General features: G+C 43.7%; 1 protein-coding gene across 3 annotated transcripts in view; it reads right to left on the bottom strand.

Annotated features, from left to right (window-relative positions):
- The window catches only part of DIAPH3 (diaphanous related formin 3), an 870,768-nt gene that overhangs the window by 138,585 nt on the left and 704,561 nt on the right, over positions 1–27,622 (bottom strand). The gene's annotated exons all lie outside the window — the stretch shown is intronic.

Here is a 27,622-nt window from a genome sequence, read left to right as displayed (position 1 = left end):
TCAGATAGATAGCTATATTTACAAAGAACTAAAGGTAAACCATACACACGCAGATTTATCTGCAGATTTGTCTGGTTGGAACAAAAACATGGTTATGGATTAGAGCAAATGACAGTTGACCATTTGCTTGGAAATGCTGGAAAACTGACAAACTGTCACTCATCCATAACCATGTTTTTGTTCTAACCAGCCAGATCTGCAGATATATCTTACTAGTGTATGGGCACCTTAAGAGTTAAAATGTTACTGCTTATGATGTAAAAGCCAATTTTCCATGACAGAAAATACAACATACAGTAAGTACATTAATGGCTAATGAGATAGTGAGATAAAGGCACTTTCTGATCCTGCAATTCTGATACAGCTACTCAGTCAGATGTAGGCCTGAATGCCTTTCATTTTCTTTCTTTTTTTTTTTGTATATGCTGCAAGAGAATAATTATGTGATTTGCTGCTGAATTGCAACCACAACATTAACAACCAGCATCCTCCGCTCATTAACCATCATCAATACAGTGTCAACTTCAGACAATATTTACAACATTTTACAGTAGCATACTGTATGCATATTCTTACCAAACTTTTACCAATTTACTCAAAATATTTATTTTCCAAATAATTGAGCTAAACATTACAAAACTTTGCAGTAAGTAAATATCGCAAAGTTTTCCAAAATACACTAAAAGTGCTTAACCAAAGTCAAACACAAAGTAAGGTACTTGTGAGTTATCCGGGCGCCCGATGTGGAAATCGAATGTCAGTACAATAAGCATACGATGCGACGATGCAACGCGATTTGCCATCGCGTCGTAATCGCGTCGCATCGTATGCTATTGTATGGTATACAATGGCATGCGATGCGACGCAACGCGATTTTAACACTTCCCGCCCATTTTTAAACCCGCCCTCTGCCACATCTGGCTCAAAATCACTGAGTGAGTGAGTTTTGACAGGAGAAAACAAGTGATTTGCAGTGTTGGTGCGTCTCAGAGTATTTGTGAGGTGAAATTTCTGACATTTGCCCCATATTGCCCCATTTTGCCCCTTACACCCTATTTCCCAGTATGGCTTTGGTGGACAGTATCTTCAGCCTCCCCAAAACTGAAGAGGATACAGTTCAATTCATGCAGGACAATGGGCTGCTTCCATCCACAGCTACCTGTCCAAATGGACACCCAATGCGCCTGTCTGTAAAAGAGCGGAAATGGCGCTGCTACATCAAAAGTTGTGGGAAAAAGCAGAGTCTGCGGGCCTCGCTATTTTACCCCGGATGCAGGCTGCCATTTATGACCATACTGCGCTTTATTTTCTGTTGGTGTGACGAACTCACATCGATAGAGTTTTTAACCCCTTCACGACAATTGACGTATATATACGTCATGGCCGGGAAGTACTTCCCGACCGTTGACGTATATATACGTCATGGCTTAAAACTGTCACTGCGTCTAGAGACGCAGTGACAGAGGGACGATGTCTGCTGTCCCTGACAGCAGACATGTCCCTGCATGCCCAGGGGGGGCTGCGATGCCGCCCCCCCGTCGCCGATCGCTGTGATTGGCTGTTCAGTGTGAACAGCCATTCACAGCGTTTTCCTGTGTCACCGGCGAATAACGTTCGCCGGTGACACGGGATCGGAGGTGATTGGTGCTGTAAAGTACAGCACCAATCACCGCGGGGTGTAAGGGTGACACTGGTGTCACCCCACCTCACCCCGCCCGCCCCCAAAGGCCGTGATTGGTCCGTCGGACCGACGGACCAATCACAGCCGTGGAGGGGGGTTTAAACTAACGGTGACTGCACTGCAGACGCCATTCCGGTCTGGAAAAGCGTGCAGTGCGGTCACCGTGCCCCACCTGCCGCCTATACTGACCAGAACCCTTACCTGATCATTGATCATTGATATTGTGACATTTTGTGACATCCTGTGCTGCATCTTGTGCTGCATCTTGTGCTGCTGCGATTTATTAGATAGATAGAGAGTTAGAGAGAGTTAGAGAGAGAGAGAGATAGAGAGAGATAGAGAGAGATAGAGAGAGATAGAGAGGCCTAGTGCTATATTTTGTGCTGCTGCAGTGTGATAGAGCTATAGATAGAGAGAGATAGAGAGAGAGAGATAGAGAGAGAGATAGTGACAGATTGTGCTATATATTTTTTATATAACTGAAAGAGATAGAGAGAGATAGAGAGAGATAGAGAGGCCTAGTGCTATATTTTGTGCTGCTGCAGTGTGATAGAGAGAGATAGAGAGAGAGAGATAGAGAGAGAGATAGTGACAGATTGTGCTATATATTTTTTATATAACTGAAAGAGATAGAGAGAGATAGAGAGAGATAGAGAGGCCTAGTGCTATATTTTGTGCTGCTGCAGTGTGATAGAGCTATAGATAGATAGAGAGAGATAGAGAGAGAGAGATAGAGAGATAGTGACAGATTGTGCTATATATTTTTTATATAACTGCTGCAGTGTCATAGAGTGATAGATAGTGAGAGATAGAGAGAGATAGTGATAGAGTGCTAAATTTTGTGTCGGCTGCCCCCGCCTTTTTGTGCTGATCACTATATCTGAGGTGATCAGCAACTTTTTGGGGGTACAGAGGTTTTTTTTTTTTATATATACCTGTCAGTACCACCAAAGGTTGTGCACCTGCTGCCCCTCACTGGTAATCAGTGTCGCATCACTGATCACCTTTTTTTATTTTTTGTGAGTGCTGTGGGGTCTTTTTTACATTTTTTTTTTACACACACTGTGATTTTGTGTGTGTCCTGTGGCCACTGTGCACTGATCAGTGACGTACATCACTGATCAGCTTTTTCGGCACAGGGTTGATCTATTTTTTTTTTTTTTTGATCAAATTCCTGTTGCCTTTGAGCGCTGTTCAGTGACGGACGTTACTGACCAACATCTGTGCTCAATTTTTGGCGCAGGACCTTTTTTTTTTTTTTTAACCCCTTCCATTTTTTTTTTTTTTAACCCCTTCCATTTTTTTTTTTTTTAACCCCTTCCATTTTTTTTTTTTTGAACCCTTCAATTTTTTTTTTTTTGTATTTTTTTTTTCTGCACTACATACACAATACACACTACATACCCCCTGGGTTGAAATAAAGTTTGTACCCCCCCCTACACTATACACGTGTTGAAACATTTCACTACCAGTAACACAAAAATATAAATGGCATCCCAAATGTCATCCCAAATGTCGTCCCAGTCATCCAGGAGAATGTATTCGGTGGAGGAGGCATATGCCATGCTTGCATCTGACTCTGACACAGCCAGTGAGGCAAGCGGGGAATTTGAAGGATTTGTCTTAAGCTCCTCTTCCTCCTCTGATGATGAGGGACCCCCTCAAAGACGCCCCCGTAGAGCAGCTGAGACCCCCCCCCCAATAATTGATCTCGTATGGACCCCACCACCAGACAATTTTGAGCCCCAGGTTCCTGAGTTTTTGGCCATCCCAGGAATCCAATTTGATTCAACAGGTCTCAGAGAAATTGACTTTTTCAAATTATTTTTCTCTGATGATTTTATAAATTTAATGGTGGACCAAACTAATTTATATGCCCAGCAGTTTATTGCTCAAAACCCCACGTCATCATTTGCTAGGTGGACCCCTGTAGATGCAGTAGAGATGATGACGTTTTGGGGTCTGGTGTTACATATGGGCATAGTAAAAAAGCCACAAATTAGGCAATATTGGAGTACAGATGTTCTGTACAGCACCCCATTTCACCGTATGGCCATGCCCCGGGCTCGTTTTGAGGCAATCCATAAATTTATACATTACACCGATAATGCACAGTGCCCACCCAGAGATGATCCCACCTTTGACAGGCTATTCAAAGTCAGGCCGGTCATTGATCATTTCAGTGCCAAATTTGCAGAGCTATACATCCCTGATAAATGTATTAGTATCGACGAGTCCCTTATACATTTTAAAGGAAGGGTTAAATTCCGCCAGTACCTTCCCAGTAAGAGGGCAAGGTATGGCATAAAAATGTATAAGCTGTGTGAAAGCACCACAGGGTACACCCACAAGTTTAGGGTATATGAAGGGAAGGATTCAAGAATTGAACCACCAGAATGCCCCCCCTCCCTCGTAGGTGTTAGTGGAAAAATTGTCTGGGATTTAATGCACCCCTTCCTGGATAAGGGTTATCACCTCTATGTGGATAACTTTTACACCAGCATCCCCCTGTTTAAGGCCCTTGGTTCAAGAGGTACAGCAGCTTGCGGTACTGTGCGCAAGAACCAAAGAGGCCTCCCCAAAACGCACATTGCCCAAGTAATGAGAAGGGGTGAAAGCAGGGGAATATGCACCGAAAATATGTTGTTGGTCAAATATAAGGACAAGAGGGATGTCCTTATACTGACAACAATTCATGGAGACAGTACCACCTCCATCCCTGTACGAGGTACCAGTACCCACACCTCCAAACCAAATTGTATCCTAGATTACAATAAGTACATGGGCGGAGTGGATCTTTCAGATCAGGTACTAAAGCCGTACAGTGCCCTGCGGAAAACAAATATCTGGTACAAGAAGCTGGCCGTGTATATCATCCAGATGGCACTGTATAACGCTTACGTGCTATTCCGTTCTACCGGCCAGAGGGGGACATTTATGCACTTTCAAGAGGAAGTCATAAAGAGCCTAACATTTGGGAATCAGCAGGCAGAGGGCCCCAGTACTTCTAGTACTGGCCCCCGTATTGTACCAGGGCAGCATTTTCCCAACGAAATCCCCTCCACTGCAAGAAAGGGCAGGACACAAAAAAGGTGCAAAGTTTGTTATAAAAAGGGAATAAGAAAGGAAACTATTTTCCACTGTGAAACTTGCCCCGACAAACCCGGCCTATGTATAAAGGAGTGCTTTAAAATATACCACACATCTATGGATTATTAGGTTCATCATTTCACCGTGCTTCGGGGGTCTTGCTAATGCCACATAGCACCCACCATTCATTCCACCAGAATCTGAGCTGCAAAATCCAAAAATCACTCCTTCTCTTCTGAGTCCTGCCATGCACCCAACTGGTATTTTTTGGTCACATGTGAGGCATTGCCGTACTCTGGAGAAATGGGGGCACAGATTTTGGGGTGCTTTGTCTCCTTCATTCCTTGTGAAAATGAAAAATTTTGAGCCAGAAGTACATTTTTGTGTAAAAAAATGTATTTTTTTCATTTTCACTGCCCAGTTGTACCAAAATTGATGAAACCCCTGGGGGTTTGAAATGTACACTATACCCCTAGATGAATTCCCTGAGGGGTGTAGTTTGCAAAATGGGGTGACTTGTGGGGGGGTTCCACTGTATTGGTAATGCAACATAGCACCCACCATTCATTCCACCAAAATCTTTGCTGCAAAATCCAAAAATCACTCCTTCCCTTCTGAGTCCTGCCATGCACCCAACTGGAATTTTTTGGTCACATGTGAGGCATTGCCGTACTCTGGAGAAATGGGGGCACAGATTTTGGGGTGCTTTGTCTCCTTCATTCCTTGTGAAAATGAAAAATTTTGAGCCAGAAGTACATTTTTGTGTAAAAAAATGTATTTTTTTCATTTTCACTGCCCAGTTGTACCAAAATTGATGAAACCCCTGGGGGTTTGAAATGTACACTATACCCCTAGATGAATTCCCTGAGGGGTGTAGTTTGCAAAATGGGGTGACTTGTGGGGGGGTTCCACTGTATTGGTAATGCAACATAGCACCCACCATTCATTCCACCAAAATCTGTGCTCCAAAATCCAAAAATCACTCCTTCCCTTCTGAGTCCTGCCATGCACCCAACTGGTATTTTTTGGTCACATGTGAGGCATTGCCGTACTCGGGAGAAATTGGGGCACAGATTTTGGGGTGCTTTGTCTCCTTCATTCCTTGTGAAAATGATAAATTTTGAGCCAGAACTGCATGTTTGTGTAAAAAAATGTAATTTTCCATTTTCACATCCCAGTTATACCAAAATTGGTGAAACCCCTGGGGGTTTGAAATGTACACTATACCCCTAGATGAATTCCCTGAGGGGTGTAGTTTGCAAAATGGGGTCACTTGTGGGGGGGTTCCACTGTATTGGTGCTTGGGGGGTCTTGCTAATGCGACATAGCACCCACCAAAATTCCACCAGAATCTGAGCTGCAAAATCCAAAAATCACTCCTTCCCTTCTAAGTCCTGCCATGCACCCAACTGGTATTTTTTGGTCACATGTGAGGCATTGCCGTACTCGGGAGAAATTGGGGCACAGATTTTGGGGTGCTTTGTCTCCTTCATTCCTTGTGAAAATGAAAAATTTTGAGCCAGAACTGCATGTTTGTGTAAAAAAATGTAATTTTCCATTTTCACATCCCAGTTGTACCAAAATTGGTGAAACCCCTGGGGGTTTGAAATGTACACTATACCCCTAGATGAATTCCCTGAGGGGTGTAGTTTGCAAAATGGGGTCACTTGTGGGGGGGTTCCACTGTATTGGTGCTTGGGGGGTCTTGCTAATGCGACATAGCACCCACCAAAAAAACACCAGAATCTGAGCTGCAAAATCTAAAAATCACTCCTTCCCTTCTAAGTCCTGCCATGCACCCAACTGGTATTTTTTGGTCACATGTGAGGCATTGCCGTACTCGGGAGAAATTGGGGCACAGATTTTGGGGTGCATTGTCTCCTTCATTCCTTGTGAAAATGAAAAATTTTGAGCCAGAACTGCATGTTTGTGTAAAAAAATGTAATTTTCCATTTTCACATCCCAGTTGTACCAAAATTGGTGAAACCCCTGGGGGTTTGAAATGTACACTATACCCCTAGATGAATTCCCTGAGGGGTGTACTTTGCAAAATGGGGTGACTTGTGGGGGGGTTCCACTGTATTGGTGCTTGGGGGGTCTTGCTAATGCGACATAGCACCCACCAAAAAAACACCAGAATCTGAGCTGCAAAATCTAAAAATCACTCCTTCCCTTCTAAGTCCTGCCATGCACCCAACTGGTATTTTTTGGTCACATGTGAGGCATTGCCGTACTCTGGAGAAATTGGGGCACAGATTTTGGGGTGCATTGTCTCCTTCATTCCTTGTGAAAATGAAAAATTTTGAGCCAGAACTGCATGTTTGTGTAAAAAAATGTAATTTTCCATTTTCACATCCCAGTTGTACCAAAATTGGTGAAACCCCTGGGGGTTTGAAATGTACACTATACCCCTAGATGAATTCCCTGAGGGGTGTACTTTGCAAAATGGGGTGACTTGTGGGGGGGTTCCACTGTATTGGTGCTTTGGGAGTCTTGCTAATGCAACATAGCACCCACCATTCATTCCACCAAAATCTTTGCTGCAAAATCCAAAAATCACTCCTTCCCTTCTGAGTCCTGCCATGCACCCAACTGGTATTTTTTGGTCACATGTGAGGCATTGCCGTACTCGGGAGAAATTGGGGCACAGATTTTGGGGTGCATTGTCTCCTTCATTCCTTGTGAAAATGAAAAATTTTGAGCCAGAACTGCATGTTTGTGTAAAAAAATGTAATTTTCCATTTTCACATCCCAGTTGTACCAAAATTGGTGAAACCCCTGGGGGTTTGAAATGTACACTATACCCCTAGATGAATTCCCTGAGGGGTGTACTTTGCAAAATGGGGTGACTTGTGGGGGGGTTCCACTGTATTGGTGCTTGGGGGGTCTTGCTAATGCGACATAGCACCCACCAAAAAACCACCAGAATCTGAGCTGCAAAATCTAAAAATCACTCCTTCCCTTCTAAGTCCTGCCATGCACCCAACTGGTATTTTTTGGTCACATGTGAGGCATTGCCGTACTCTGGAGAAATTGGGGCACAGATTTTGGGGTGCATTGTCTCCTTCATTCCTTGTGAAAATGAAAAATTTTGAGCCAGAACTGCATGTTTGTGTAAAAAAATGTAATTTTCCATTTTCACATCCCAGTTGTACCAAAATTGGTGAAACCCCTGGGGGTTTGAAATGTACACTATACCCCTAGATGAATTCCCTGAGGGGTGTACTTTGCAAAATGGGGTGACTTGTGGGGGGGTTCCACTGTATTGGTGCTTTGGGAGTCTTGCTAATGCAACATAGCACCCACCATTCATTCCACCGAAATCTTTGCTGCAAAATCCAAAAATCACTCCTTCCCTTCTGAGTCCTGCCATGCACCCAACTGGTATTTTTTGGTCACATGTGAGGCATTGCCGTACTCGGGAGAAATTGGGGCACAGATTTTGGGGTGCTTTGTCTCCTTCATTCCTTGTGAAAATGAAAAATTTTGAGCCAGAACTGCATGTTTGTGTAAAAAAATGTAATTTTCCATTTTCACATCCCAGTTGTACCAAAATTGGTGAAACCCCTGGGGGTTTGAAATGTACACTATACCCCTAGATGAATTCCCTGAGGGGTGTACTTTGCAAAATGGGGTGACTTGTGGGGGAGGTTCCTAACTTTTAGCACTTATGGTGCCTAGAAACCTACATGGTGCCTAAAAAAAAATCTCATAAAAAGGAGGCTCCAAAATCAAGTAGGTGCTCCTTCTATTATGAAGCCTGTGGTTTGGTCAACGTGCACACTAGGGCCACATATAGGATATTTTTGAAAACAAAAGAATTGGGGGAATCAATTTTTAGTCACATTTCTCTAGTAAAATCTACTGTATTCGTTAGAAAAATGTATTAAAATTGAAACTCTGCAAAAAAAAAGAAATTTTGAAATTTCACCTACACTTTGTTTTAATTCCTGTGAAACACCTAAAGGGTTAACAAACTTCCAAAATGCTGTTTTGAATACTGTGAGGGGTGCAGTTTTTGAAATGGCATCATTTATGGGGGTGTCTCACATACAAGTCCCTCAAAGTCACATCAGAACTGAACTGGTCCCTAAAAAAATCAGTGTTTGAAATTTTCATGAAAATTTGAGAATTTGCTATTCATATTGTAAGCCTCCTAGTGTCCAAAAAAATTAAAAGGAAGTTGAAATAATGATGGAAACATAAAGTAGACATATGGTCTATGTTAGTTATTAACTATTTTGAGTGGTATGATTATTTGTCTCACAAGCAGAAAATTTAACATTTTGCAAATTGCAAAATTTTCCATTTTTTCACGATATTTTGGTATTTTTCACAAAAAAACACAGACTGTATCGACGAAAATTTACCACTAACTTGAAGTACAATGTGTCACGAGAAAACAATCTCAAAATCACTGGGATAAGTAAAAGCAAAAAAAAGTTATCCCCACTTAAGTGAGACATGTCAGATTTGAAAAAAAGGGCTCTGTCATGAAGGCACAAACTGGCTCTGTCATGAAGGGGTTAAAGATATGTAATAAAAGCACTATCTTTTCCAATGCATTGATGCGGGAGGCATGTCAATGCGACCTGATGTCCCAGCCTCGACGCCAGATTGGTGGACCAGGGAAAATAGTGGAAGTTGATGAGACACTCTTCGCAAAGAGACAAGCCAATGTCGGCAGAGTTCTCCCACAGCAGTGGGTGTTTGGAGGAGTGTGTCGTGAAACAGGGGACTGTTTCATGCTACCAGTGGAGAAGCGAGATGCGACAACTCTGATTAATGCAATTGTGGAGCACATCGAGCCTGGAAGTACAATTGTCAGCGATTGCTGGCGGGCGTACAAAACTGCAGAACTGGAGCGGCCTGGATACAGTCACTTGAGAGTGAACCACAGATACAATTTTGTGGACCCGGACACTGGAGCACACACCCAAAACATCGAAAGACTATGGGGATGTGCAAAATGGCGGAACAAACGCCAGCGGGGCACAGCCCGCCATCACCTGGACTCTTATATGCAGGAGTTTGTGTGGCGAAAGTGCCTGGCGGGGGACAGCCCATTTAACCGCATTCTACATGCACTCAGTTTATTGGATAAATAATTACGGTGATTAATTATTGTATGCTATGTGTTGCTGTTGTTATAATTTATTTGGCTACATAATTACGGTGAGTAATTATTGTATGCTATGTGTTGTTGTTATTATAATTTATTTCTGATATATGCTAATTACAGTTATTCCTTAAATTCTGTTGTCCTTAATGTGTCAGAAATGAATGATATTGATGAATGATATTGGATGTTCACAACCAAGCCACTATCAACATGAACCCGAAGCGTGGCGAGCGCAGCGAGCCCGCGAGGGGCGGCGGTACGCGTCCTCCGACCTTTTCATGCCCTACTATCCACTAGGGCGTGGAGTGAGAATAGAATAGTGTGGCGAGCGCAGCGAGCCACCGAGGCCCGAAGCGTGGCGAGCGCAGCGAGCCCCGCGAGGGGACGCAGATACCTTCACAGGTGAGCGCATACCTTCGTGGGCTTCACAGGTATCCGTGTCCGCTCGCCACGCTTCGGGCCTCGGTGGCTCGCTGCGCTCGCCACACTATTCTATTCTCACTCCACGCCCTAGTGGATAGTAGGGCATGAAAAGGTCGGAAGACGTGTACCGCCGCCGCTCGCCACGCTTCGGGTTGGCGTCAATAGTGGAGTGGCGTTAACAATGGGGATGGGATTTACGTTTTGTCACTTTTTGGGGGTTTTGCCCTGCTAAAATCGGGTGCTGATCTCGTCGCGTCGCATCGCATGCCATGTGGTTAACATGCAATGCGACGTGATAAGATCAGATGGTACCCGATGTAAAATCGGGCTCGGGTGCCGATCTCGTCGCGTCGCATGCCATTTGGTTAACACACGATGCGACGCGATCCGATCCGATGGTATACGATCAAAAATCGGGCGCCCAGATAACTCACAAGTACCCAAAGTAACAACAGGGGACACTGCACTATCTTAATATAACATTTTGCACTAAAATGTGGGAGACGATAAAAGGAAAATATACATTACAACACAATTTTGTAGTTAGTTGTAGTTCTTCAATAACATTGGTTTGAAAATTGCCACAGAGATGTCCACATTCATCTAGACCACTTTCACATTGCAATTGTGAAAATTGGATCCGGGTCAGGCGCTTTCACAATATACCCGGGTCACCCATGATACAGAGGGCAACCTGCGTTTAACCCGGGTTGAATTGCTGGGTCCATCGTCCTAGGTTCTAAGCTTTGGGGCTTTCACATCACACCTTAACCCGGGTCAACAAGCAAGCAAACCAACAATTATACCCCTGTTCTCACTGCCGCAAAAACCCGGGTATTTGCCAGGGCAAGCAGTAATTTCCCGTGTCCTGTCTCAGCGTAAAAGGGTCTTTGTTAAATTCCGGAGTGTTATGCTCTGGGAATTAGACACAGGTTTTTTGCAGGGTTTTTCCTGGGTAATACATGGGTGTACGGCAGTGTGAACAGCACAGACCCGTGTTTTTGACACATGATGCAAAAAAACAAGCTCATTAGGGGATGTAATCAGGTGATATGTGACAGCCAGCCAATAAAAGCTGGTTTTTAAACAGCCAATCACAGCAATTTGTACAAATTTCGCAACACCAAATCAAATTCCATACACTAGTTGGAAGGCAGACCATGAAAAGCAATGTGAAAGGGGCAGACACATGAAATTCCCAGGTCTGAGGTTCAGTGTGAAGGGGGTCAGTTGAGCTGACAAGCTCTGTGCCCTGCCAAAAATCCGGCAAGAAAAACACAGGATTTTGCAGGGGCGGCAATGAGAACATGGTATTACTGTATCCTGGTAAGAGGTGCAGTGTGCAGGGCCGGCGCTACCCACTCAGCAGCTCCTGCAAAGCAGGGAGGCGCCATGCTGAAAAGGCGCTTTCTCCCTCCCTGCTCTGCTAAACCTGCCTCAGCCCTCACTGTCACTGCCTCCTGCATGCCGCCCGCAGCGCCTGTCTGACAAGCAGGCGGCAGTGTGGAGAGGCTGAGCAGCTGCCTGCACCGCGCACACACTGTCGTCCTCCTCCTGCGACCTGCCCCCTCTTCCTCACAGACACTTGCATGTAGCTCTGTCTGTGAATGCCTGGTTGACATGTCATGTCCGGATCCGCCCCTACCCATTGCTCCCTGCGCCTGTCAGCTGTCATCAAATGACGAACAGGCAGCAGTGCCGCCTCCCCTTCCTTCCTGCTTCTCAGTGTGCTGTGCCAGTGCCACTGCCAGTCCTCAAAACTCCACCCCCTCTATCTCCTCCCCTCTTCTTCCATCTCCTTCTTCTCTCCCCTCCTCTCCCCCTCAGTCACAAGGGGTGTAATGGTGTCCTCAGCTTCCTGCCTAGGCAGATAAAAGAGGAGGGACTGCACAAGAGTTAAACAGCAAAAGAACAGTCTTTTATTACACATGTTTATAACAATTTTTTTTAATAATTGTAGATGTTTTTATATTAATTTAGACACTTATTAAATAATGGGCTGGGTTATGTGCCTAAAGGTGATCATTCACACTGCAATGATTTTGGATTGCATCACACACAGATTGCATGCATGCCGTGCAATGCGATCTAGCCCATAACGCATTAGATTCTCGCAGTTTATATGGGCACCTTTAGTGCCTGCAACATTTTGAGAAACAGCACTGAGATGGTGTATGCATACATGTACATGCACCAGAGATACTCCATAGGATCGCATGTTGCATACACTCCCACAATCGGGCTGCAGCTTCTTGCAATGGCACTGTGAAAGGGCGCAAAATGTATTGTTTGCAGGAGGGCGCCGGACACCCTAGCACCGGCCCTGGCAGTGTGAAAGGGATATTAGCCTACTTCGTTTTAACCCCTTCACGACATTTGACGTATATATACGTCATGGCCGGGAAGTACTTCCCGACCGTTGACGTATATATACGTCATGGCTTAAAACTGTCACTGCGTCTAGAGACGCAGTGACAGAGGGACGATGTCTGCTGTCCCTGACAGCAGACATGTCCGTGCATGCCCAGGGGGGGCGGCGATGCCGCCCCCCCGTCGGCGATCGCTGTGATTGGCTGTTCATTGTGAACAGCCATTCACAGCGTTTTCTGTGTCACCGGCGAATAACGTTCGCCGGTGACACGGGATCGGAGGTGATTGGTGCTGTAAAGTACAGCACCAATCACCGCGGGGTGTAAGGGTGACACTGGTGTCACCCCACCTCACCCCTCCCGCCCCCAAAGGCCGTGATTGGTTCGTCGGACCGACGGACCAATCACAGCCATGGAGGGGGGTTTAAACTAACGGTGACTGCACTGCAGACGCCATTCCGGTCTGGAATAGCGTGCAGTGCGGTCACCGTGCCCAGCTGCCGCCTATACTGACCAGAACCCATCCAAAATACTTACCTGATCATTGATATTGCTTATGCTTGTGACATCTTGTGACATCCTGTGACATCTTGTGCTGCTGCGATTTATTAGATAGAGAGAGAGTTAGAGAGAGAGAGATAGAGAGAGATAGAGAGAGATAGAGAGGCCTAGTGCTATATTTTGTGCTGCTGCAGTGTGATAGAGCTATAGATAGAGAGATAGAGAGAGATAGAGAGAGAGAGATAGAGAGAGAGATAGTGACAGATTGTGCTATATATTTTTTATATAACTGAAAGAGATAGAGAGAGATAGAGAGAGATAGAGAGGCCTAGTGCTATATTTTGTGCTGCTGCAGTGTGATAGAGCTATAGATAGATAGAGAGAGATAGAGAGAGATAGAGAGAGAGAGATAGAGAGATAGTGACAGATTGTGCTATATATTTTTTTTATAACTGACTGCTGCCCCCCCTTTTGTGCTGATCAGTATAAATTAACTGATCAGCAACTTTTTGGGGGCGCAGGTTTTTTTTTATATATAGATATACCTGTCAGTGCTGCTGCTGCAGTGTCATAGAGTGATAGATAGTGAGAGATAGAGAGATAGAGAGAGATAGTGACAGAGAGTGATAGAGAGTGCTAAATTTTGTGTCTGCTGCCCCCGCCTTTTGTGCTGATCACTATATCTGAGGTGATCAGCAACTTTTTAGGGGTGCAGAGGTTTTTTTTTTTATATATACCTGTCAGTACCACCAAAGGTTGTGCACCTGCTGCCCCTCACTGGTAATCAGTGTCGCATCACTGATCACCTTTTTTTATTTTTTGTGAGTGCTGTGGGGTCTTTTTTACATTTTTTTTTTTACACACACTGTGATTTTGTGTGTGTCCTGTGGCCACTGTGCGCTGATCAGTGACGTACATCACTGATCAGCTTTTTCGGCACAGGGTTGATCTATTTTTTTTTTTTTTTTGATCAAATTCCTGTTGCCTTTGAGCGCTGTTCAGTGACGGACGTTACTGACCAACATCTGTGCTCAATTTTTGGCGCAGGACCTTTTTTTTTTTTAACCCCTTCCATTTTTTTTTTTTTTTAACCCCTTCCATTTTTTTTTTTAACCCCTTCCATTTTTTTTTTTTTTGAACCCTTCAATTTTTTTATTTTTGTATTTTTTTTTTTTCTGCACTACATACATACACACTACATACCCCCCGGGTTGAAATAAAGTTTGTACCCCCCCCTACACTATACACGTGTTGAAACATTTCACTACCAGTAACACAAAAATATAAATGGCATCCCAAATGTCATCCCAAATGTCGTCCCAGTCATCCAGGAGAATGTATTCGGTGGAGGAGGCATATGCCATGCTTGCCTCTGACTCTGACACAGCCAGTGAGGCAAGCGGGGAATTTGAAGGATTTGTCTTAAGCTCCTCTTCCTCCTCTGATGATGAGGGACCCCCTCAAAGACGCCCCCGTAGAGCAGCTGAGACCCCCCCCCAATAATTGATCTCGTATGGACCCCACCACCAGACAATTTTGAGCCCCAGGTTCCTGAGTTTTTGGCCATCCCAGGAATCCAATTTGATTCAACAGGTCTCAGAGAAATTGACATTTTTAAATTATTTTTCTCTGATGATTTTATAAATTTAATGGTGGACCAAACTAATTTATATGCCCAGCAGTTTATTGCTCAAAACCCCACGTCATCATTTGCTAGGTGGACCCCTGTAGATGCAGTAGAGATGATGACGTTTTGGGGTCTGGTGTTACATATGGGCATAGTAAAAAAGCCACAAATTAGGCAATATTGGAGTACAGATGTTCTGTACAGCACCCCATTTCACCGTATGGCCATGCCCCGGGCTCGTTTTGAGGCAATCCATAAATTTATACATTACACCGATAATGCACAGTGCCCACCCAGAGATGATCCCACCTTTGACAGGCTATTCAAAGTCAGGCCGGTCATTGATCATTTCAGTGCCAAATTTGCAGAGCTATACATCCCTGATAAATGTATTAGTATCGACGAGTCCCTTATACATTTTAAAGGAAGGGTTAAATTCCGCCAGTACCTTCCCAGTAAGAGGGCAAGGTATGGGATAAAAATGTATAAGCTGTGTGAAAGCACCACAGGGTACACCCACAAGTTTAGGGTATATGAAGGGAAGGATTCAAGAATTGAACCACCAGAATGCCCCCCCTCCCTCGTAGGTGTTAGTGGAAAAATTGTCTGGGATTTAATGCACCCCTTCCTGGATAAGGGTTATCACCTCTATGTGGATAACTTTTACACCAGCATCCCCCTGTTTAAGGCCCTTGGTTCAAGAGGTACAGCAGCTTGCGGTACTGTGCGCAAGAACCAAAGAGGCCTCCCCAAAACGCACATTGCCCAAGTAATGAGAAGGGGTGAAAGCAGGGGAATATGCACCGAAAATATGTTGTTGGTCAAATATAAGGACAAGAGGGATGTCCTTATACTGACAACAATTCATGGAGACAGTACCACCTCCATCCCTGTACGAGGTACCAGTACCCACACCTCAAAACCAAATTGTATCCTAGATTACAATAAGTACATGGGTGGAGTGGATCTTTCAGATCAGGTACTGAAGCCGTACAGTGCCCTGCGGAAAACAAATATCTGGTACAAGAAGCTGGCCGTGTATATCATCCAGATGGCACTGTATAACGCTTACGTGCTATTCCGTTCTACCGGCCAGAGGGGGACATTTATGCACTTTCAAGAGGAAGTCATAAAGAGCCTAACATTTGGGAATCAGCAGGCAGAGGGCCCCAGTACTTCTAGTACTGGCCCCCGTATTGTACCAGGGCAGCATTTTCCCAACGAAATCCCCTCCACTGCAAGAAAGGGCAGGACACAAAAAAGGTGCAAAGTTTGCTATAAAAAGGGAATAAGAAAGGAAACTATTTTCCACTGTGAAACTTGCCCCGACAAACCCGGCCTATGTATAAAGGAGTGTTTCAAAATATACCACACATCTATGGATTATTAGGTTCATCATTTCACCGTGCTTCGGGGGTCTTGCTAATGCCACATAGCACCCACCATTCATTCCACCAGAATCTGAGCTGCAAAAACCAAAAATCACTCCTTCCCTTCTGAGTCCTGCCATGCACCCAACTGGTATTTTTTGGTCACATGTGAGGCATTGCCGTACTCTGGAGAAATGGGGGCACAGATTTTGGGGTGCTTTGTCTCCTTCATTCCTTGTGAAAATGAAAAATTTTGAGCCAGAAGTACATTTTTGTGTAAAAAAATGTATTTTTTTCATTTTCACTGCCCAGTTGTACCAAAATTGATGAAACCCCTGGGGGTTTGAAATGTACACTATACCCCTAGATGAATTCCCTGAGGGGTGTAGTTTGCAAAATGGGGTCACTTGTGGGGGGGTTCCACTGTATTGGTAATGCAACATAGCACCCACCATTCATTCCACCAAAATCTGTGCTGCAAAATCCAAAAATCACTCCTTCCCTTCTGAGTCCTGCCATGCACCCAACTGGTATTTTTTGGTCACATGTGAGGCATTGCCGTACTCTGGAGAAATGGGGGCACAGATTTTGGGGTGCTTTGTCTCCTTCATTCCTTGTGAAAATGAAAAATTTTGAGCCAGAAGTACATTTTTGTGTAAAAAAATGTATTTTTTTCATTTTCACTGCCCAGTTGTACCAAAATTGATGAAACCCCTGGGGGTTTGAAATGTACACTATACCCCTAGATGAATTCCCTGAGGGGTGTAGTTTGCAAAATGGGGTCACTTGTGGGGGGGTTCCACTGTATTGGTAATGCAACATAGCACCCACCATTCATTCCACCAAAATCTGTGCTGCAAAATCCAAAAATCACTCCTTCCCTTCTGAGTCCTGCCATGCACCCAACTGGTATTTTTTGGTCACACGTGAGGCATTGCCGTACTCGGGAGAAATTGGGGCACAGATTTTGGGGTGCTTTGTCTCCTTCATTCCTTGTGAAAATGAAAAATTTTGAGCCAGAAGTACATTTTTGTGTAAAAAAATGTATTTTATTCATTTTCACTGCCCAGTTGTACCAAAATTGATGAAACCCCTGGGGGTTTGAAATGTACACTATACCCCTAGATGAATTCCCTGAGGGGTGTAGTTTGCAAAATGGGGTCACTTGTGGGGGGGTTCCACTGTATTGGTAATGCAACATAGCACCCACCATTCATTCCACCAAAATCTGTGCTGCAAAATCCAAAAATCACTCCTTCCCTTCTGAGTCCTGCCATGCACCCAACTGGTATTTTTTGGTCACATGTGAGGCATTGCCGTACTCTGGAGAAATGGGGGCACAGATTTTGGGGTGCTTTGTCTCCTTCATTCCTTGTGAAAATGAAAAATTTTGAGCCAGAAGTACATTTTTGTGTAAAAAAATGTATTTTTTTCATTTTCACTGCCCAGTTGTACCAAAATTGATGAAACCCCTGGGGGTTTGAAATGTACACTATACCCCTAGATGAATTCCCTGAGGGGTGTAGTTTGCAAAATGGGGTCACTTGTGGGGGGGTTCCACTGTATTGGTAATGCAACATAGCACCCACCATTCATTCCACCAAAATCTGTGCTGCAAAATCCAAAAATCACTCCTTCCCTTCTGAGTCCTGCCATGCACCCAACTGGTATTTTTTGGTCACACGTGAGGCATTGCCGTACTCGGGAGAAATTGGGGCACAGATTTTGGGGTGCTTTGTCTCCTTCATTCCTTGTGAAAATGAAAAATTTTGAGCCAGAACTGCATGTTTGTGTAAAAAAATGTAATTTTCCATTTTCACATCCCAGTTGTACCAAAATTGGTGAAACCCCTGGGGGTTTGAAATGTACACTATACCCCTAGATGAATTCCCTGAGGGGTGTACTTTGCAAAATGGGGTGACTTGTGGGGGGGTTCCACTGTATTGGTGCTTTGGGAGTCTTGCTAATGCAACATAGCACCCACCATTCATTCCACCAAAATCTTTGCTGCAAAATCCAAAAATCACTCCTTCCCTTCTGAGTCCTGCCATGCACCCAACTGGTATTTTTTGGTCACATGTGAGGCATTGCCGTACTCGGGAGAAATTGGGGCACAGATTTTGGGGTGCTTTGTCTCCTTCATTCCTTGTGAAAATGAAAAATTTTGAGCCAGAACTGCATGTTTGTGTAAAAAAATGTAATTTTCCATTTTCACATCCCAGTTGTACCAAAATTGGTGAAACCCCTGGGGGTTTGAAATGTACACTATACCCCTAGATGAATTCCCTGAGGGGTGTACTTTGCAAAATGGGGTGACTTGTGGGGGGGTTCCACTGTATTGGTGCTTTGGGAGTCTTGCTAATGCAACATAGCACCCACCATTCATTCCACCAAAATCTTTGCTGCAAAATCCAAAAATCACTCCTTCCCTTCTGAGTCCTGCCATGCACCCAACTGGTATTTTTTGGTCACATGTGAGGCATTGCCGTACTCGGGAGAAATTGGGGCACAGATTTTGGGGTGCTTTGTCTCCTTCATTCCTTGTGAAAATGAAAAATTTTGAGCCAGAACTGCATGTTTGTGTAAAAAAATGTAATTTTCCATTTTCACATCCCAGTTGTACCAAAATTGGTGAAACCCCTGGGGGTTTGAAATGTACACTATACCCCTAGATGAATTCCCTGAGGGGTGTACTTTGCAAAATGGGGTGACTTGTGGGGGGGTTCCACTGTATTGGTGCTTTGGGAGTCTTGCTAATGCAACATAGCACCCACCATTCATTCCACCAAAATCTTTGCTGCAAAATCCAAAAATCACTCCTTCCCTTCTGAGTCCTGCCATGCACCCAACTGGTATTTTTTGGTCACATGTGAGGCATTGCCGTACTCGGGAGAAATTGGGGCACAGATTTTGGGGTGCTTTGTCTCCTTCATTCCTTGTGAAAATGAAAAATTTTGAGCCAGAACTGCATGTTTGTGTAAAAAAATGTAATTTTCCATTTTCACATCCCAGTTGTACCAAAATTGGTGAAACCCCTGGGGGTTTGAAATGTACACTATACCCCTAGATGAATTCCCTGAGGGGTGTACTTTGCAAAATGGGGTGACTTGTGGGGGGGTTCCACTGTATTGGTGCTTTGGGAGTCTTGCTAATGCAACATAGCACCCACCATTCATTCCACCAAAATCTTTGCTGCAAAATCCAAAAATCACTCCTTCCCTTCTGAGTCCTGCCATGCACCCAACTGGTATTTTTTGGTCACATGTGAGGCATTGCCGTACTCGGGAGAAATTGGGGCACAGATTTTGGGGTGCTTTGTCTCCTTCATTCCTTGTGAAAATGAAAAATTTTGAGCCAGAACTGCATGTTTGTGTAAAAAAATGTAATTTTCCATTTTCACATCCCAGTTGTACCAAAATTGGTGAAACCCCTGGGGGTTTGAAATGTACACTATACCCCTAGATGAATTCCCTGAGGGGTGTACTTTGCAAAATGGGGTGACTTGTGGGGGGGTTCCACTGTATTGGTGCTTTGGGAGTCTTGCTAATGCAACATAGCACCCACCATTCATTCCACCAAAATCTTTGCTGCAAAATCCAAAAATCACTCCTTCCCTTCTAAGTCCTGCCATGCACCCAACTGGTATTTTTTGGTCACATGTGAGGCATTGCCGTACTCGGGAGAAATTGGGGCACAGATTTTGGGGTGCTTTGTCTCCTTCATTCCTTGTGAAAATGAAAAATTTTGAGCCAGAACTGCATGTTTGTGTAAAAAAATGTAATTTTCCATTTTCACATCCCAGTTGTACCAAAATTGGTGAAACCCCTGGGGGTTTGAAATGTACACTATACCCCTAGATGAATTCCCTGAGGGGTGTACTTTGCAAAATGGGGTGACTTGTGGGGGGGTTCCACTGTATTGGTGCTTTGGGAGTCTTGCTAATGCAACATAGCACCCACCATTCATTCCACCAAAATCTTTGCTGCAAAATCCAAAAATCACTCCTTCCCTTCTAAGTCCTGCCATGCACCCAACTGGTATTTTTTGGTCACATGTGAGGCATTGCCGTACTCGGGAGAAATTGGGGCACAGATTTTGGGGTGCTTTGTCTCCTTCATTCCTTGTGAAAATGAAAAATTTTGAGCCAGAACTGCATGTTTGTGTAAAAAAATGTAATTTTCCATTTTCACATCCCAGTTGTACCAAAATTGGTGAAACCCCTGGGGGTTTGAAATGTACACTATACCCCTAGATGAATTCCCTGAGGGGTGTAGATTGCAAAATGGGGTGACTTGTGGGGGAGGTTCCTAACTTTTAGCACTTATGGTGCCTAGAAACCTACATGGTGCCTAAAAAAAAATCTCATAAAAAGGAGGCTCCAAAATCAAGTAGGTGCTCCTTCTATTATGAAGCCTGTGGTTTGGTCAACGTGCACACTAGGGCCACATATAGGATATTTTTGAAAACAAAAGAATTGGGGGAATCAATTTTTAGTTACATTTCTCTAGTAAAATCTACTGTATTCGTTAGAAAAATGTATTAAAATTGAAACTCTGCAAAAAAAAAGAAATTTTGAAATTTCACCTACACTTTGTTTTAATTCCTGTGAAACACCTAAAGGGTTAACAAACTTCCAAAATGCTGTTTTGAATACTGTGAGGGGTGCAGTTTTTGAAATGGCATCATTTATGGGGGTGTCTCACATACAAGTCCCTCAAAGTCACATCAGAACTGAACTGGTCCCTAAAAAAATCAGTGTTTGAAATTTTCATGAAAATTTGAGAATTTGCTATTCATATTGTAAGCCTCCTAGTGTCCAAAAAAATTAAAAGGAAGTTGAAATAATGATGGAAACATAAAGTAGACATATGGTCTATGTTAGTTATTAACTATTTTGAGTGGTATGATTATTTGTCTCACAAGCAGAAAATTTAACATTTTGCAAATTGCTAAATTTTCCATTTTTTCACGATATTTTGGTATTTTTCACAAAAAAACACAGACTGTATCGACGAAAATTTACCACTAACTTGAGGTACAATGTGTCACGAGAAAACAATCTCAAAATCACTGGGATAAGTAAAAGCAAAAAAAAGTTATCCCCACTTAAGTGAGACATGTCAGATTTGAAAAAAAGGGCTCTGTCATGAAGGCACAAACTGGCTCTGTCATGAAGGGGTTAAACAATCCTTCTTTGCAAGGCTTTGTAGCGCTAGGTGTCTCCCCCCCCCCCCCCCCCGTTAAATAATGTCTTATTTGCAAAACAGAGCAAAAAGGACACACAAGCAGCTTCTGTTGATTAAAATCATACAATGCATGTCTGTATTCTGTGTGTGACTGAAGCTGTATCTGCATATGAAATTGTACATTAGTGTTTTCCAGGAAAACACTGTAAAATTCCATTTCTTATACTAATACAACAATCAAACACAAAAAAAAACAAATGTTGCCAAGCAACAATACCGGGCGCTGGTATGGGGTGCGTATGCGAAGCAGCTACTTAAAGGGGTGAGTAATCCCTTAAAGGGTAGATACAGAAAAAGGAAAAAAAGTAGCGCTGATAACACCAATGAACATTCACAATATTTAATAACAAGAATTTAAGAACAAATAACAGTAATGATAAAACCACAGGATCCGTTCCTATAGATGCCACCGCATATAATGATTTGCTCCAATAATATCCAAAGGAAAATACTGTATGTAATGGGCACCAGTTAGTGGTATGCTGGTAGTGGATGGAATTGAATAGTTACCACAGTTGGATCACCAGGAGGAATTGTTCCATTCGGAGTGCATAACAGCACTGTCTCTCCAAAGTAGGTGAAGGTGCCAGAGTCCAGTGGAAATGAAATAAATGGAGTGCGCGGTTGTGGCGCAAGTGGTGGCTGGTCCGGATCCAGTGAAATAAAAGTGCTGGGTGCAATGTCCAGGGCACCTGACGCGTTTCCCTGCAACTAGGTGCAGCTTTGTCAAAGGAATAGCCATGTAGCTTGGAGGATGGTTTATACACCGGTCCTTAATTGGAAAATCAGCACGTGTGACGCTTACATCACTATGTTCATTGGTGTATTCATATATCGTATACAAAATCAATATAAAGAGGAAAAAAGAGAGAGCTAAACAAGAAGGCATAATAATAAACATAAAAATACATGAATATGTAAAAATATATAGAAACAACAGCTGATATTAGCATCGTGTTTAGTAACACTTCCGGGACTTAGTAACCATAGTAATCGATAAAACAGACATATTTGAGCCAATCACAAAGATGGAGACATTCCCCTGTACGTGTGATGTGGTGTCACATGACCCGCTCGTCCAATCAGTGTGGCGCTATTAATTCAGACAGAGGGAAGCTAAACACGTATATTAGCGTGCGTAACAAGCCTCACTGTGGGGCTGATAGATGGCCCGAGACCTCTTAGAGCACAGTCTCGCGTGAGATCGTGGAAAACGCATATTGAATGACGCGATCACGTGACTCGCGTTTCATTGGGCAGGAAGTGTTCCTCTACATGCGTTCCAAGTCTCTCTATGAGAGCAGGCTTTTGGCAGGATATCATAGGACGTATGTCTAATAGCACTTGATGTGAAGACAGATGTATCATTGGCTGGAAGTTAATCACAGTTTCATTTGGTATCTAAACATGTCAGAATATAGTGAACAGTATGTAAAACACATACTTTATCTCTATGTGTTTTACATACTATTCACTATATTCTGACATGTTTAGATACCCAATGAAACTGTGATTAACTTCCAGCCAATGATAAGTCTGTCTTCACATCAAGTGCTATTAGACATACGTCCTATGATATCCAGCCAAAAGCCTGCTCTCATAGAGAGACTTGGAACGCATGTAGAGGAACACTTCCTGCCCAATGAAACGCGAGTCACGTGATCGCGTCATTCAATATGCGTTTTCCACGATCTCACGCGAGACTGTGCTCTAAGAGGTCTCGGGCCATCTATCAGCCCCACAGTGAGGCTTGATACGCACGCTAATATACGTGTTTAGCATCCCTCTGTCTGAATTAATAGCGCCACACTGATTGGACGAGCGGGTCATGTGACACCGCATCACACGTACAGGGGAATGTCTCCATCTTTGTGATTGGCTCAAATATGTCTGTTTTATCGATTACTATGGTTACTAAGTCCCGGAAGTGTTCCTAAACACAATACTAATATCAGCTGTTGTTTCTATATATTTTTACATATTCATGTCTTTTTATGTTTATTATTATGCCTTCTTGTTCAGCTCTCTCTTTTTCCTCTTTATATTGATTTTGTATACGATATATGAATACACCAATGAACATAGTGATGTAAGCGTCACATATGTGCTGATTTTCCAATTAAGGACATCCTCCAAGCTACATGGCTATTCCTTTGACAAAGCTGCACCTAGTTGCAGGGAAACGCGTCAGGTGCCCTGGACATTGCACCCAGCACTTTTATTTCACTGGATCCGGACCAGCCACCACTTGCGCCACAACCGCGCACTCCATTTATTTCATTTCCACTGGACTCTGGCACCTTCACCTACTTTGGAGAGACAGTGCTGTTATGCACTCCGAATGGAACAATTCCTCCTGGTGATCCAACTGTGGCAACTATTCAATTCCATCCACTACCAGCATACCACTAACTGGTGCCCATTACATATTTTCCTTTGGATATTATTGGAGCAAATCAATATATGCGGTGGCATCTATAGGAACGGATCCTGTGGTTTTATCATTACTGTTATTTGTTCTTAAATTCTTGTTATTAAATATTGTGAATGTTCATTGGTGTTATCAGCGCTACTTTTTTTCCTTTTTCTGTAATCACACACAAAATATAGACATGCCAGAAATAATTTTAATCACAATTCCATTTTGCAAAGACATTGAGCTCACATGTTATGCATAATATGACTTGGAGGATAGATGTATTTGAACACATCAGTATGAAAATAAGTATCTGTGGTTTAATATTGTATGTAGGCTACTGTATATCTATTTGCCATGCATCAATGCAACATAGAATAGGCAGGATAATAAAACAAGACAAAATAGTTCAAGTCTTCCGCGCCCCAGAACTGCAGCACTGTAGACACCGAGGGATTACCGGTCCCAAAGAGTACAATCCAAATACACAGAATGGTGAGTACACTCGCGCTGTTCTGATTATGCACTGATCTGTCTGTCCCAGAAGGCCCTCTGTATGCGTCACTCCAATAATATGACAGAGTGGAGACAAGACAGAAATGGTCAGTGTCACTTCAGGATATGTGATAAAAAGGGGAAATCCCCTTCCAACTGACCTTTCTGCCGTGCCCTTTGGGCATATAAAGGTATCTTTAAATCGAAGCAATTTCAGCCTTATATTTCAACTGGATCAGAGCTCACCTTATGTCAGTGCCCTATGGTCATCAAAAGGTTTCTTTCAGTCATCCAGAAATGAATGGATCTCCCAGTCAAATGGTAATCAGGGATGGTATGAAAAAAATCCTTTTATTCAGGTCACAAAAAATTCATATCACAGAAGTAAAAGTAGATAAAAATCCATAAAAAGCACACAATAAAAAACCATGCACTCCTGGGGTCCAAAAAGGCAAACAAGTCCTTTCCTACTCCCACTCACCCGGGTTAGAGCAGAGACACTGGATCCCCAAGGAGTCTGGGTTCAATTCCTCCTACCAACGCGTTTCAAGCCGCTACTTGGGCTCTTTTTCAAGGTATGGAGGAAGTGAAGACAGGACAGGTATATATACCTGTTCTAATTAAGCTAAAATAAGTGATGCATAAAACCTGTGGTGGATTACACTCAATTGGTCCTCGCTAATACAAAACGACAGTGCTATTTCTAACACTAAATAAAGTGCCTATTCATAGTATATAACGGGTAATACATACAGGCCCTTATTCTGAATCGTGCGGTACGGGCCGCGTGCGGCCGTACCGCCGATGTTTTCAGTCTGCACATGCGCAGAGGTCAATCTGCGCATGTGCAGCCGAATTCGCCGCAGACGTATTTCGTCCGCTGCAAAGGGGGCGTATAGGGGCGTGAGGGGCTTCATACCCTCATTTCCCTATGCATACGCCCCGCGTTTCATGGGCGATCCCATGCAAACGCGGGGCGTATGCATGGTAATGAGGGTATGACGCCAGTGATGGGGGCGGAAAGCTGACGTCGCCGGATGTCAGTTCTCCGGCCCCATACAAGCTATCACACGGACGATTGTCCGTGTGGTCTCAGCTTGCGGGAGCTGCTGGGGCGTGCGGCCCTGCCTTCGATGGTCGACGACCATCGAATGCAGGGGGCAGCTCCCACCATGGTGGAGGCGTACGCCCCACCATTTTCATGCGGATCGCCAGCCGTCCGTGTACGGACGGCCGTGGCGATCCGTACGGTGGGCGGGGATTGGTTTGTGCGGCCGGAGCACCGTGTGCGGCTCCGGCCGCACGATTCAGAATAAGGGCCACAGTGAGATATAGCAAAAGAATCATAAAAATCATATTATCTTTAACATTACATAAATACGTGATCATGTCCGTATATTCTAAGTGATCCGGCACTTGGATTCCGAGGTGTCCGGTGATTACGTCACACAGCGGATGTGACGTGACGCCTGCATACACTGTTCAACTCTCCTTGACTGTGCAGGGGCGGATATGACGTTCCGATCTGATGGAACGCAAACGGAAGTGTATATGCCTCCATTTTCTGCTGCTGGAACGCAATCGAGTTCCCCTCTCTTGGGATGTGCAGGGGCAGATATGACGTTACGATCATGGTGGAGCGCAAACGGAAATGTTTATTCCGCCATCTTTATGCAGTTGGAACGCAATCATGCCGCTCACTGTTAGGTGTGTTGTTATAGCAACGCTTCCGCAACCCATAAGGTTTTTATCCAGTGCACATACAAGGAAGAGAAGAGAATCCATTATTATAACATAACATCCAGCGTATATTACAGAAAGCACTTGAGTTCGAACTCAACATTGATCCCCCGTGGTTCAAGGGTTTTTAAGTCATAAATGGTTCTCATTTCCATTTGAGACAATCTTAAGTCTCTGTTGTCAATCCTCCAATGTGTTTTCACCATGCGAATACCGCAGAAAGATTTTAAATGCGAAATTTCACATCCGTGGAAGGTTTTAAAGTGAGCTGACACATTGTGGGATTCCAACCCTTTTTTAATATTGCGGGCATGCTCCGCCATTCTTACTTTCAATACCCGTTTAGTTTTTCCTACGTATTGTTTAGAGCAAGAACACTCTAGTAAATAGACGCAATATTTGCTGTTACAAGAAATGAATTCATCTATAGTGTATACCTTTCCCGTGACAGTGGATTGGTATTGTTGGATCACAGATGTTGGGCTTCTGCACAATCTACATAAGCTGCATGTACCGCAGCGATAAAAGCCTTTAGACTTGATGGGATTATACAGGGCTGGGGTGGTAATAGCACTACTGACAATCTTATCTTTAAGATTCCTCGCCCTCCTATACACAAATTTTGGTTTACTGGTAATATATTTGTTAAGGAGAGGATCATTAGTGAGGATTTGCCAGTGTTTACCAATTATTTTTTCTAATTGTTTATGTTGACTGGTAAATTGGGTAATGAACGCCACATCTGTGTTTTGGGTGTTAGGTCTGATAGAGGTGGGCTCTCTTCCTCTGGTAGTAAGGAGAGATCTTCCTCTATTTTTGGCCCTAGTAACCATGGGACCAGCATATCCCTTACTCAAGAACTGGTTCTCCAGGTTACTGGCCTGACTGTCATATATTTCAATATCGGTGCAGTTACGACTAACCCGCTGAAATTGGCTGTTAGGCACACTTTTAAGCCAATTGGCATGATGATTACTGTTAGCTCCTATGAAAGAATTACAATCTGTCATCTTGATGAAATTTTTTGTTTTCAATTCACTGTTTTCCACATAGAATGTAACATCAAGAAAATCGACCATCTCCTTACTAATAGTGAATGACAATTTGATGTTATATCTATTGTCATTGAGATGGTCACAAAACAGTTTTAATGAATCATCATCCCCCTGCCACACCATTATGACGTCATCAATATAACGTCGCCAGAGCACCAGACTGGCACCGTATGGATGTCCCATCCACACCGATTGCTCCTCCCACCACGCCATAAACAAATTGGCGTAGCTGGGTGCCAGTCTGGTGCCCATAGCTGTGCCCGTGAGCTGCAGGTAATAAGTACCCTCGAACCAAAAGTAGTTGTTAGAGAGGATAAGGGAGATCCCCTCCAAAATAAACCTCTTCTTATCCTCTGACATCACCTCCTTATCCAGAAAGTGAGATACCGCCCTTAGTCCTAGTTCATGACTGATTATAGTGTATAAGGATGTTACGTCTAGAGTGGCTAAAGTGTAGTCTGATTGCCATGCAATCTCTTTCATAACA

This window comes from Crinia signifera, chromosome 2, assembly GCF_055691185.1.
Source record: "Crinia signifera chromosome 2, ASM5569118v1, whole genome shotgun sequence".
In the NCBI taxonomy this organism is placed as follows: domain Eukaryota; kingdom Metazoa; phylum Chordata; class Amphibia; order Anura; family Myobatrachidae; genus Crinia; species Crinia signifera.
This window is presented reverse-complemented; position numbering and strand designations above follow the sequence as displayed.